Below are 9,023 nucleotides of genomic sequence, written 5' to 3' on the forward strand. Positions count from 1 at the left end.
CGTGTCACTTATTTATTTGATGAACGGGTCTAACACGGATTGCTAGTATGCAATCAACTTACAGCCCTTGGATAATATTGAGAAACACAGCACACTGGACAAAGATAAACACATACATCTCCTCTCTCTCCGCCTCACTGCCCAGATCTACAATCTTAATCCCCATACATCAACAAAAACCAAAATTTGATGCAACCCATTTACTTTTCGATCCAATCAGACAACCCACTTGCGGAAAGATCTTTACTAGTTTCAGTCAGTTTTCAATTGCACGAACAAGTGTTTATTGATAGTGCTATAAAAATCATGTTTGTTGGATCTCCTGCTCTGATTCAACTTGTTATCGATGATGCTATGGATGAAATTAGAGATGTATTAGATAAAGTGATCCTTCTTGGAAGGCTGTTGAGTCAGCTGATGCTGATGGTCAAACTTTACTTCATTTGGCCATTAGTCAAAATCGGCCCTGATCTAGTACAGCTTTTACTAGAAGCCAACAAATAATCCGAGCAGAAAAGCTGGGTTTTTCAAACTGAATGACACCTGCAAGAGGAACAGAGTCTTGAGAAACAAGAGTGATGGGTGGTGAAGAAGATTCACCAGTTTTATTCAAAGAAGGCGCATTGTTGTTGCTGTTATTAGTTGCTTCAGAAGTAACAGAGAAAAGGGGTGAGTTGAGAGTGTGAAGAGTGAAATTAGTTGGTTATCGTTGAGGAAGATAGAGGTGGGTTGGGAATTTAAAATAATGGTGATGAACATCTGGTATTGTTGAGGAAGATAGTGTTGCAGCTGGTGTTTGGCTTACCAGATACATTTTTATTGGTCAAAATCTCTCTCCTATTAAGGTATAGAATAACAGTTTACCTATCCACTACAGTTTATGTTGCAGGAGCCAATTGCTTCACTTTTTCTTGTAAAATCATTCCTGCCTCACCTGCTATACTTTTCTTCTTAGATGTCACCTGCATTTTATTTTAAAATTTAATCCACACGGAATCTAGTAACAAGGCCTTGTGCTTATGCAAGAAAATAAGTTTTGCTTCATAGTAAAAGCAATAACTAGTTGCTTCTTAAGATTTTGAATCACTTGCATACAGAAAACATAAATCACTTGAGTACTCTATTTAACATTAAAAATAACTTGGTGTAACTGAATGCTCTATCGAACATTAAATATAAGTTGTAGCCTATATGGACCTGTAATATGAGAGCTGAGATGTTCACAAGTTGGCTAGAGTTCACAAACTAGGCGAGATCAAACAAATTTGAAGCGAAGCCATACTAAAGCACAACTCGTTTACACTTAGAACTTGACTTGGCTTGACCTCGCCTTGTTTATGAATTATGATCTATATATTACATAACAAATAATCCATTTATATACTCACTTCTCACTAAGCAAATTCTGATTTTTTTTTCATTTTAAATTTTGTAATTATGTATCTAATTTTGTACTAAATGTTCTGTAACATGGTAATACCAATTATAATTCTTTTGTCAAAAAAGCAATCAATCTCATAGGTTTTTGTATATATATGTATAATTTCTTAGCCCGGGTATAATTTCTTAGAACCGGGGCTAAGAAATTATGTCATCAACGTAAAACCCTTTGTTCAATTTTGGTTCAGGTGCGCTAAGTTGTACAGGATTATGTTCAGCTACAGCCTGCGCTTATTATCCGTAATCTATGCTTTTAGGGGAGTTGAGCCAGATACATTTTTACCAGAAAGGAACATCTATCTCGAGCCAGACGTTGAGGTTCGGAGGAGGTCCGGCTCAACTCCCCTAGAAGCATGTTGTTGAACATGTTCCTTTCTCTAACTTCTGTCCTAATTATGCATAAGGCAAACCTGCAATATTATTCTGTAGCATAACTAGTCCAGCTTCTCTTTAAGCTTGTAATACTTTTGTGCTTCATTTTGTTGAGCTTAATTAATTGTTGTTGTTATAGGTACTGATCCGGGGAAAACTGTTCTGCAGCCATGCAGCCAGCCTCCACTTTTAAGTGCAATGATAGTAGATATATATAACAAAACTGGTGATTTGGAATTTGTTCGAAAGTCTCTGCCATCCCTGATCACTGAGCATAACTCTTGAAATTTAGGTATCAGGACAACTCTCTCTCCCCCTCTTTCTCTGTCGACCCTCCCTCTCCACTCTACTGTATGTGTTAACTTATTTTCTCTTGGAGTTGGTTCGATTCCTTTTGTACCGTCCAATTTTTATTGCAATTGCATTTATATATATTCTTTTCCAACTACTTGGTATGCAACTAATTTTAATATTTATTTCTAATGCCTGTGTTGTTGAAGGCATGCATAGGATGAACATCAGGATAGTCAAGGAAGAATTCATTATTTGAGTCCATACTATGCAATGTGGAATGCGCCGAGGCCGCGAACTTGAAATAGTCTCGTGATATAATGGAGAGGGTTTTGATTGATCGCTTATCGGGGAATTTTGTTGCCGGCTTTTTGTTATTTTTTAGGTTGTTATCATCATGCTTATGATGAGGGGAAGAAGGTTTTATCTTTGAAAGATAAGAATTTGAGGGATGATATGGTTTCCGTTATTAAGCAAGCAAAGAAATTGGCGGTTTCCTATTGTAGGATTCATTTAGGGAACCCTGATATGTTCCCGAATTGGGATAATACTAGTGGTTAAATAGTTGAATTGGGGTTGCCGAAAAGTGACCGGAATTCGGCTAGATATTTTTTTAAACCTGGAAATACAAACTTACGACGGTTGTTCATCGCAAATTCCATCGTAAATAGGCCCTAATTCCCAAAATACGACATTTTTTCTGTCGGAATTTACTAACTTATGACGTATAGTTGCGTCATAAATTTATGTTTAATTTCATTAAATATGGGTCCAGCAAGAGAACATACGACATTATTTTTCGTCATATGTTGATAACTTACGACGGAATATACTCCGTCGTAAGTAGATTTATTATTTTATTGATTATGTGGGCCCCTACTTCCTAACTTGCGACGCAATTTATCTTGTGACGAAAAAACGAACTTACTACTCGACCAAAAATGACAATTTTTTTCTGTCGTAAATGGCTCAATTACGACGATTTCAGTTCAAAAAAACCGTCGTAAATGGCCAGATTTGTTGTAGTGACCCTACCTTTTACAAAATGTTGTGTTAATATTTTCAATCATTGCGATATATACACAATGTTGTATTGTGATGTTTTAATAATTGTGATATAAAAATATCATCCGATATGTTGATGATTTTGGTATAAATATATATTACCGGAGTTCAATTGATAATGCTAGAGAAGAGCAGATTACATATCAGATGTGTATTGAGACTGAGTGTTGGTCGATATAAGTTGATAAAAATCCACAAGCATTCCTGAGGTGTTTCCAAGAATGTTAACGCTAATAAGCAGCGTGGTATATTATGTTATATTATGACCGGGGGTCGGTCGATATATATAATTATTAAAAATCCGAAAGTATTCCAGATTCGTTTGAAACAATTATTTTCTATTTGATATTAAAGTAAATATTCCAAGTGACTCGATATTCCCTCACGGTTTATCAAATACCTCAAATTTTTATCAACGATCTCCAAGAATCTTATTTACTCAAATTAAATATTATTAGTAGATGAATGTTATTTCAAATATTCATTTAAAAGAGAATTATTCGAGTTTTAATATAATTAATGATTATTGAGTATTATTAAATATTTATTTTAGGTTTTAAGCGATTAAAAATCATAAATCAAATTTTTAAATATTTTCTGAATTTTAGTAAATCATTCAAGTACTTTCAAATCGTGAAGAAATAAAATTTTGACTTGGTTTAAATATTTTGACTATAGTTTCAAAAGGAACTCCCCCTTAAATATTTATCCGTTGACAACGGTATTTCCTCCAACAAAACGTCAAAAACTATTATTTCGACTCACATTATCATAATACTTCCTCCAAAATTTCCGAAAGTGTGTATATGTATCGGTATATACCTATCAACAAGCATTATGCTTGGGGAACAAAATAATATCTAGATATATGATAGAATTCTTTAAGGACGGGGAGTGGTAGACTCCAGTACTTTATGTACTGGGAGACTACTAATTATTACTGCATGAGAAGGTACTATGAATACCGATGGACATGCGAAGTATGCAAAATATACCTGGGAGAAAGGAGATGCATAGAATGCCCAAATGCGGCAAGGGTGAAGACCCGGTAGTAAGGAAGTCATCCCTCTATTAGTAGAAAATAATAACAACATTATGCTATACGACTGAGCATCGTATAGTACGGCTCCGTGAATGTCCTAAAAAATTTCCAATTGAAATTGTTTGCGATACTGTACTCAAGCCTAGGTGTTGGGTTTACTGAAAGTATTCGCAAAATAATTGAGAAATGAAATATTTTTTTTGAATAGGTGTATATCACAAAGAAAGTTATTCTCCTAATTATATAATATTATACTAGAAATTACAGTCAGATTTAACAGTCAATTTTAACTATTTTATATTATTGCTGAGCGTTTCTGCTCACATCTTCTTTCTTTTAAATGTCACAACACAATTGATAACCGGTATGTTGGTGAAGAAACTTGGAAGATGGAAAGATTTCTGTAGCTACTGCAGCTTAGTTTAAGGTGGGTTATATCATTCATATAGGTATAAGATATTAGTAGTAATTATTGTAACTTCATGTAAAGGTTACAAATAATTGTTTGAGATCTTTTATACATTTGAGTTGTAATAACAAATGGTACTTGTTGTACATCATTTCTGAGGCTATAACATGGTGTGTGTGAGAGAGAGAGATTGGGGTTCTTTGATGTGGAATTATTGGATTATTAAGTTGATGCATGTTATACATGATTGAAGGATTGCATGACAACCCAGATTCCTGATCCCGAATTGGGGTGTTATAGAAATGGTATCAGAATAATAAGTTATAGTACTTAGAGACGAGAGTGTTGGGAGCAAAGTCTAGATGTGAGCATAGCGCAAGAGCTCATATAGAGTTCGTTATAGGACTACCAGATGTAGTACCTATGAGTAAGTTTTATTGGAAAACATAATTGAGGTATTATAATAAGACCAATGGAATCACTAGAGATAATTAGAATGGAAGATGAGAATTGAAAATCTTACATGATTTAGAAAATATTTTGATATAAAACACGGAGCTGAGTGTCCGGCGCATTTGAGGTTGAAACATCATTACCAACACCATATGTCGATTTCGACAACACAAGCCTTGTTACTCGTACTTTTTTATAGGTTTCCCATGAGAGGGCATTACACGTGATGTAACTCCCCATAATTCGGGGTAAGAAATCTGGGTGGTCACGCAATCCTTCAATCATGTTTAACCTGTATTAACTCAATAATCCAACAAACCTCAATCTCACGCGCACACACACACACAATTATAGCCTTAGAAATGATGTACAAAATGTAATCTTCTTTTATTACAACTCAAATGTACTTTCCAGGATCTTAAACTATTATTCATAACCTCTACATAAAGTTACAATAATCTTACAAATATTTGAAGCCTATCTACATGTTCTGGCTTTCCTGAAGCAATGATGCAAGGACTTCTCCTCGCAGGTGCAGTCGACTTGGTCTCTTACTAGCATACTGGTTATATGTTGTGTTTTGACATTTAAAAGAAAGCAAGATTGAGCAATAATGCTCAGCCATAATGTATAAAACATTTTGGGAATAACTGTTAATATAATACTTCATCGTATAATATGAAAATTTGAAAACTTGGTGGTATACACCTTTTTCTTTTAAATCAAATAAGATATCTTATCTATATCAAAATATCTTGACAATGTTCTCGATTTATATACTAAGGATAATACATCTCTTTTTGAAATAATGTTTTCGATTGACTTATTAGTCTGCAAATACCTTAATGGTAAACCCAATGCATAGGCTTAGTTACTATATTGCATCTCAATTCCAATTGAAAGAATAGGACATTCAACGGAGCCACCGCATACAATGATCAGTCATAATACGGAAATCTGTAACCTTTTCTACTAGTAGAAGGATGACTATCATACATCCGGTTGTCACCCTTGCCGCATTCGGGCATATTATGTGTGTCTCATACATCCAGACTTTCTACATACTCCACATGTTTACATGTGGCACACCAGTAGTCGCTCTAGTACACAAAGTACTAGAGTCTACCCTCCTTGTCCTTTTAAAAAATCTTATTATAAAACAGGAACTTGAATTATATCGAAGTTCCTCAAGTCTTTTGCTTGTTCATAGATACAACTCATCTTATATATGTATATATGTCCTTCCGAGAATTTCCGGAGGAAGTAATAAGATAATGTGACTTGACCATTGTCAACAGATAAGTATTTAAGGGGAAGTTTCCTTTGACACTATAGTCAAAATAATTAATATATTGAAATATATTTTCAAAGTTCGGATAATACCAAAATGATTTTCTGAAACTCAGAAAATATTTTGAAATAAGATTTATGGTTTTGAAACCATATAAAATCACTAAATAAATATTAAATAACCAATTAATATTTATTAAAATAATCAACCTCGAACAATTCTATTTAAAAGAATATTTGAATAATATTCCCTGAATGATTTATGTTTAAGTAAATAGATTAAATCTTAAGTAAATGTTAAATATTTAAAATTTTAAATAAGTATTCTTCCAAGAATACTTCTTCTTTAAAATGAGTATTTAAAATAATATTCATCATTTAAATAAATAATATAAGTTGAGGGAACACGATCTTTGGAAATTGTTTTAATAAAAGTTTGAGGTACTTAATGCTTTGCGAGGGGACATCGAGTCCCTCAGAATAAATACCTATGGACTTTTAATCGTCCAAAACATCTCCAGTATGATTCTCGGGTTTATACTTTATAAAAGTTTCCCGACTCTTGGTCTTACAATTGTTCATCACGCTCTACTATGGCATTAATATTCTTAAATAAAACACATCCTGAATACTTCCCGTTTTCATCAAATTATACTGACGGATCCTCGGTATAAAATATACACCTCCTATATACAACGCTACTATGTAGCATTGTCTATTGAATTCGGTAATATTCATGTACCAAAATCATTAACATATTGTATGATATTACATATTACAATTCATAAAATATCGTAATACAACATCATGTATATATAGCATTTATTTGAAAATAAACACAACACAACAATTTTAAAAGGTAAGGTTTAAAAACTTGCCTAGAGTCCAAGATATGTTTTTCGACTTGCTCTTGTTTCGGGTTTTCTAATCAACAAATATCATAATCTTAATCATCATTCCTAATCCCATCACCGACTAATATTTCTAATAAGTACAATACTTCATAATTTTCAATAATCTACCGAATCAAAATAAGTATCAATCCTTGTTCGAAACGGACGGTCAAAGTGGTCTTCAAGAGTTGACTTTACCCAATGTTACTATTATGTGAATCGCACTCTAAAATTTTAAATAAATCAAAAATTAATATTTTATTACGGAACCACATCGAGTAGATTCTGGAGTGTTTTTAATATTTATCATAAAAGTTTCATTTTGATAAAATGAATTTAAATAGGTCAAAAGCATTTTAAATGTTCGGTCAACTACAGAGTTTTACTATTCATACTGCTTTCACTAAAACATTGATTTCTCTCAAACCGTTAACTGAATTGATGTACCATTTTCTCGTGCATGATCTAGACAAAATTTAGAACCAAATAATTGAAAATGGTTTTCTGGTAGCAGGGGTGAAAATCCTAAAGTGACGGTTTAATGGTAGTAGGTGTTCTTGGTGATAACTCCTTGCCTGACCTCGGCTCCGACATTTTTATAAAATCAAAAAATTAACATCTTTAACTAAATATTTAAAGAGTGCTTTCCCATTATATAACTAAGCTACTGAGCAAGTTTCATGATTTTAAAAAATGTTTTAAAGGCCTCAATTATACCCTTAAAGTCAAAACTATGTAGCAATTTGCTTTTCTCGATTACGTTCACTAAACCGAACTTTTCTCCTAATCCGTAAATCTTCTCAGCACGATTTTTATATGTTTACATACTAAAAAACAAGAAATTTAAATCCATGTCTAGTGGTGTATAAAAACATTAAATTTATTGTTTAAAACAGTCATAAATATAAACAGACATTACGACGGCTATACGCGCAATGATTCCCGATTTTAATTACGTTAATTTCATTGGCAACAACTCAAACACCAATTATTTCATATTTCTTGCAAGATCATTTCCTAAACTATATGAAATAATCACTTATATAAATCCATAACAATCAACCATCAAAACCTAACTTTTTACAATCCAAACTCAATCAATCAGCATTTACTTAAACATAACTCATGCTCAATCTTATAACTCAAGCAAATCAAAGGGTTGATGATGTTTATACCTTCCTTGAAGCTTTATAATACTTGATTAAGTCCTAATATCCTTGATTAAGCCTTTGTCTAGCTTTAGGACACTTAAACTTCCATGAAAAATCAAGAAAACAAGTTAGTAATTTTCGGAGTTACTATTTATCCTCAACTTAAATCATTTTTATAAAATTGAAAACTTCATTGATGGGCTCCAAATTTGGTAAGTAGCTTACCCATAATATGGAGGAGATTTGGTTAAAATTTGATGATTTATGAATCAGTAGAACATGAGATTTGAATTCTTCTTTCCGTGGTATTCTTGAAAATCAGCATTGTGTTCTTGGAGAGAGAGAGAGAGAGAGAGCGCGTTGCTTGGATTGGATTCCTTTAGAAGTATTCAGTGATATGTGTGATATGTAATATGTATGTATGTTTAATAATTGAAGATGCATCTATTTTCTAAGGCTAGCCATTGGCTAGTACATGGATTTGTCAAACTTTTAATGATGAATAACAAGAATCCTTGTTTCAAGGAACCATATTTCGAACTTCGTTCAAATTGATCAACCAATTTGGTTCTCCTTGTACTAATTTGGTTGGCATATTTTTGCATGGGATTTGTATG

At 33.0% G+C, this 9,023-nt stretch overlaps 1 long non-coding RNA gene across 2 annotated transcripts; it reads left to right on the forward strand.

Moving 5' to 3' along the window:
* Window positions 1-766: 766 nt before the first annotated feature.
* Window positions 767-2,673, forward strand: LOC141702472 (uncharacterized). Of its 2 annotated transcripts, none has more exons than XR_012567127.1 (3): window positions 767-845; window positions 1,952-2,104; window positions 2,313-2,673. It is a non-coding gene; the product is annotated as an uncharacterized LOC141702472 (long non-coding RNA). The 2 variants fall into 2 exon arrangements; XR_012567126.1 differs by having other exon boundaries at window positions 1,981-2,104.
* The last annotated feature ends 6,350 nt before the right edge of the window (window positions 2,674-9,023 follow it).

The sequence above is a fragment of the Apium graveolens genome, unplaced genomic scaffold, assembly GCF_009905375.1.
Source record: "Apium graveolens cultivar Ventura unplaced genomic scaffold, ASM990537v1 ctg5185, whole genome shotgun sequence".
Taxonomy (NCBI): domain Eukaryota; kingdom Viridiplantae; phylum Streptophyta; class Magnoliopsida; order Apiales; family Apiaceae; genus Apium; species Apium graveolens.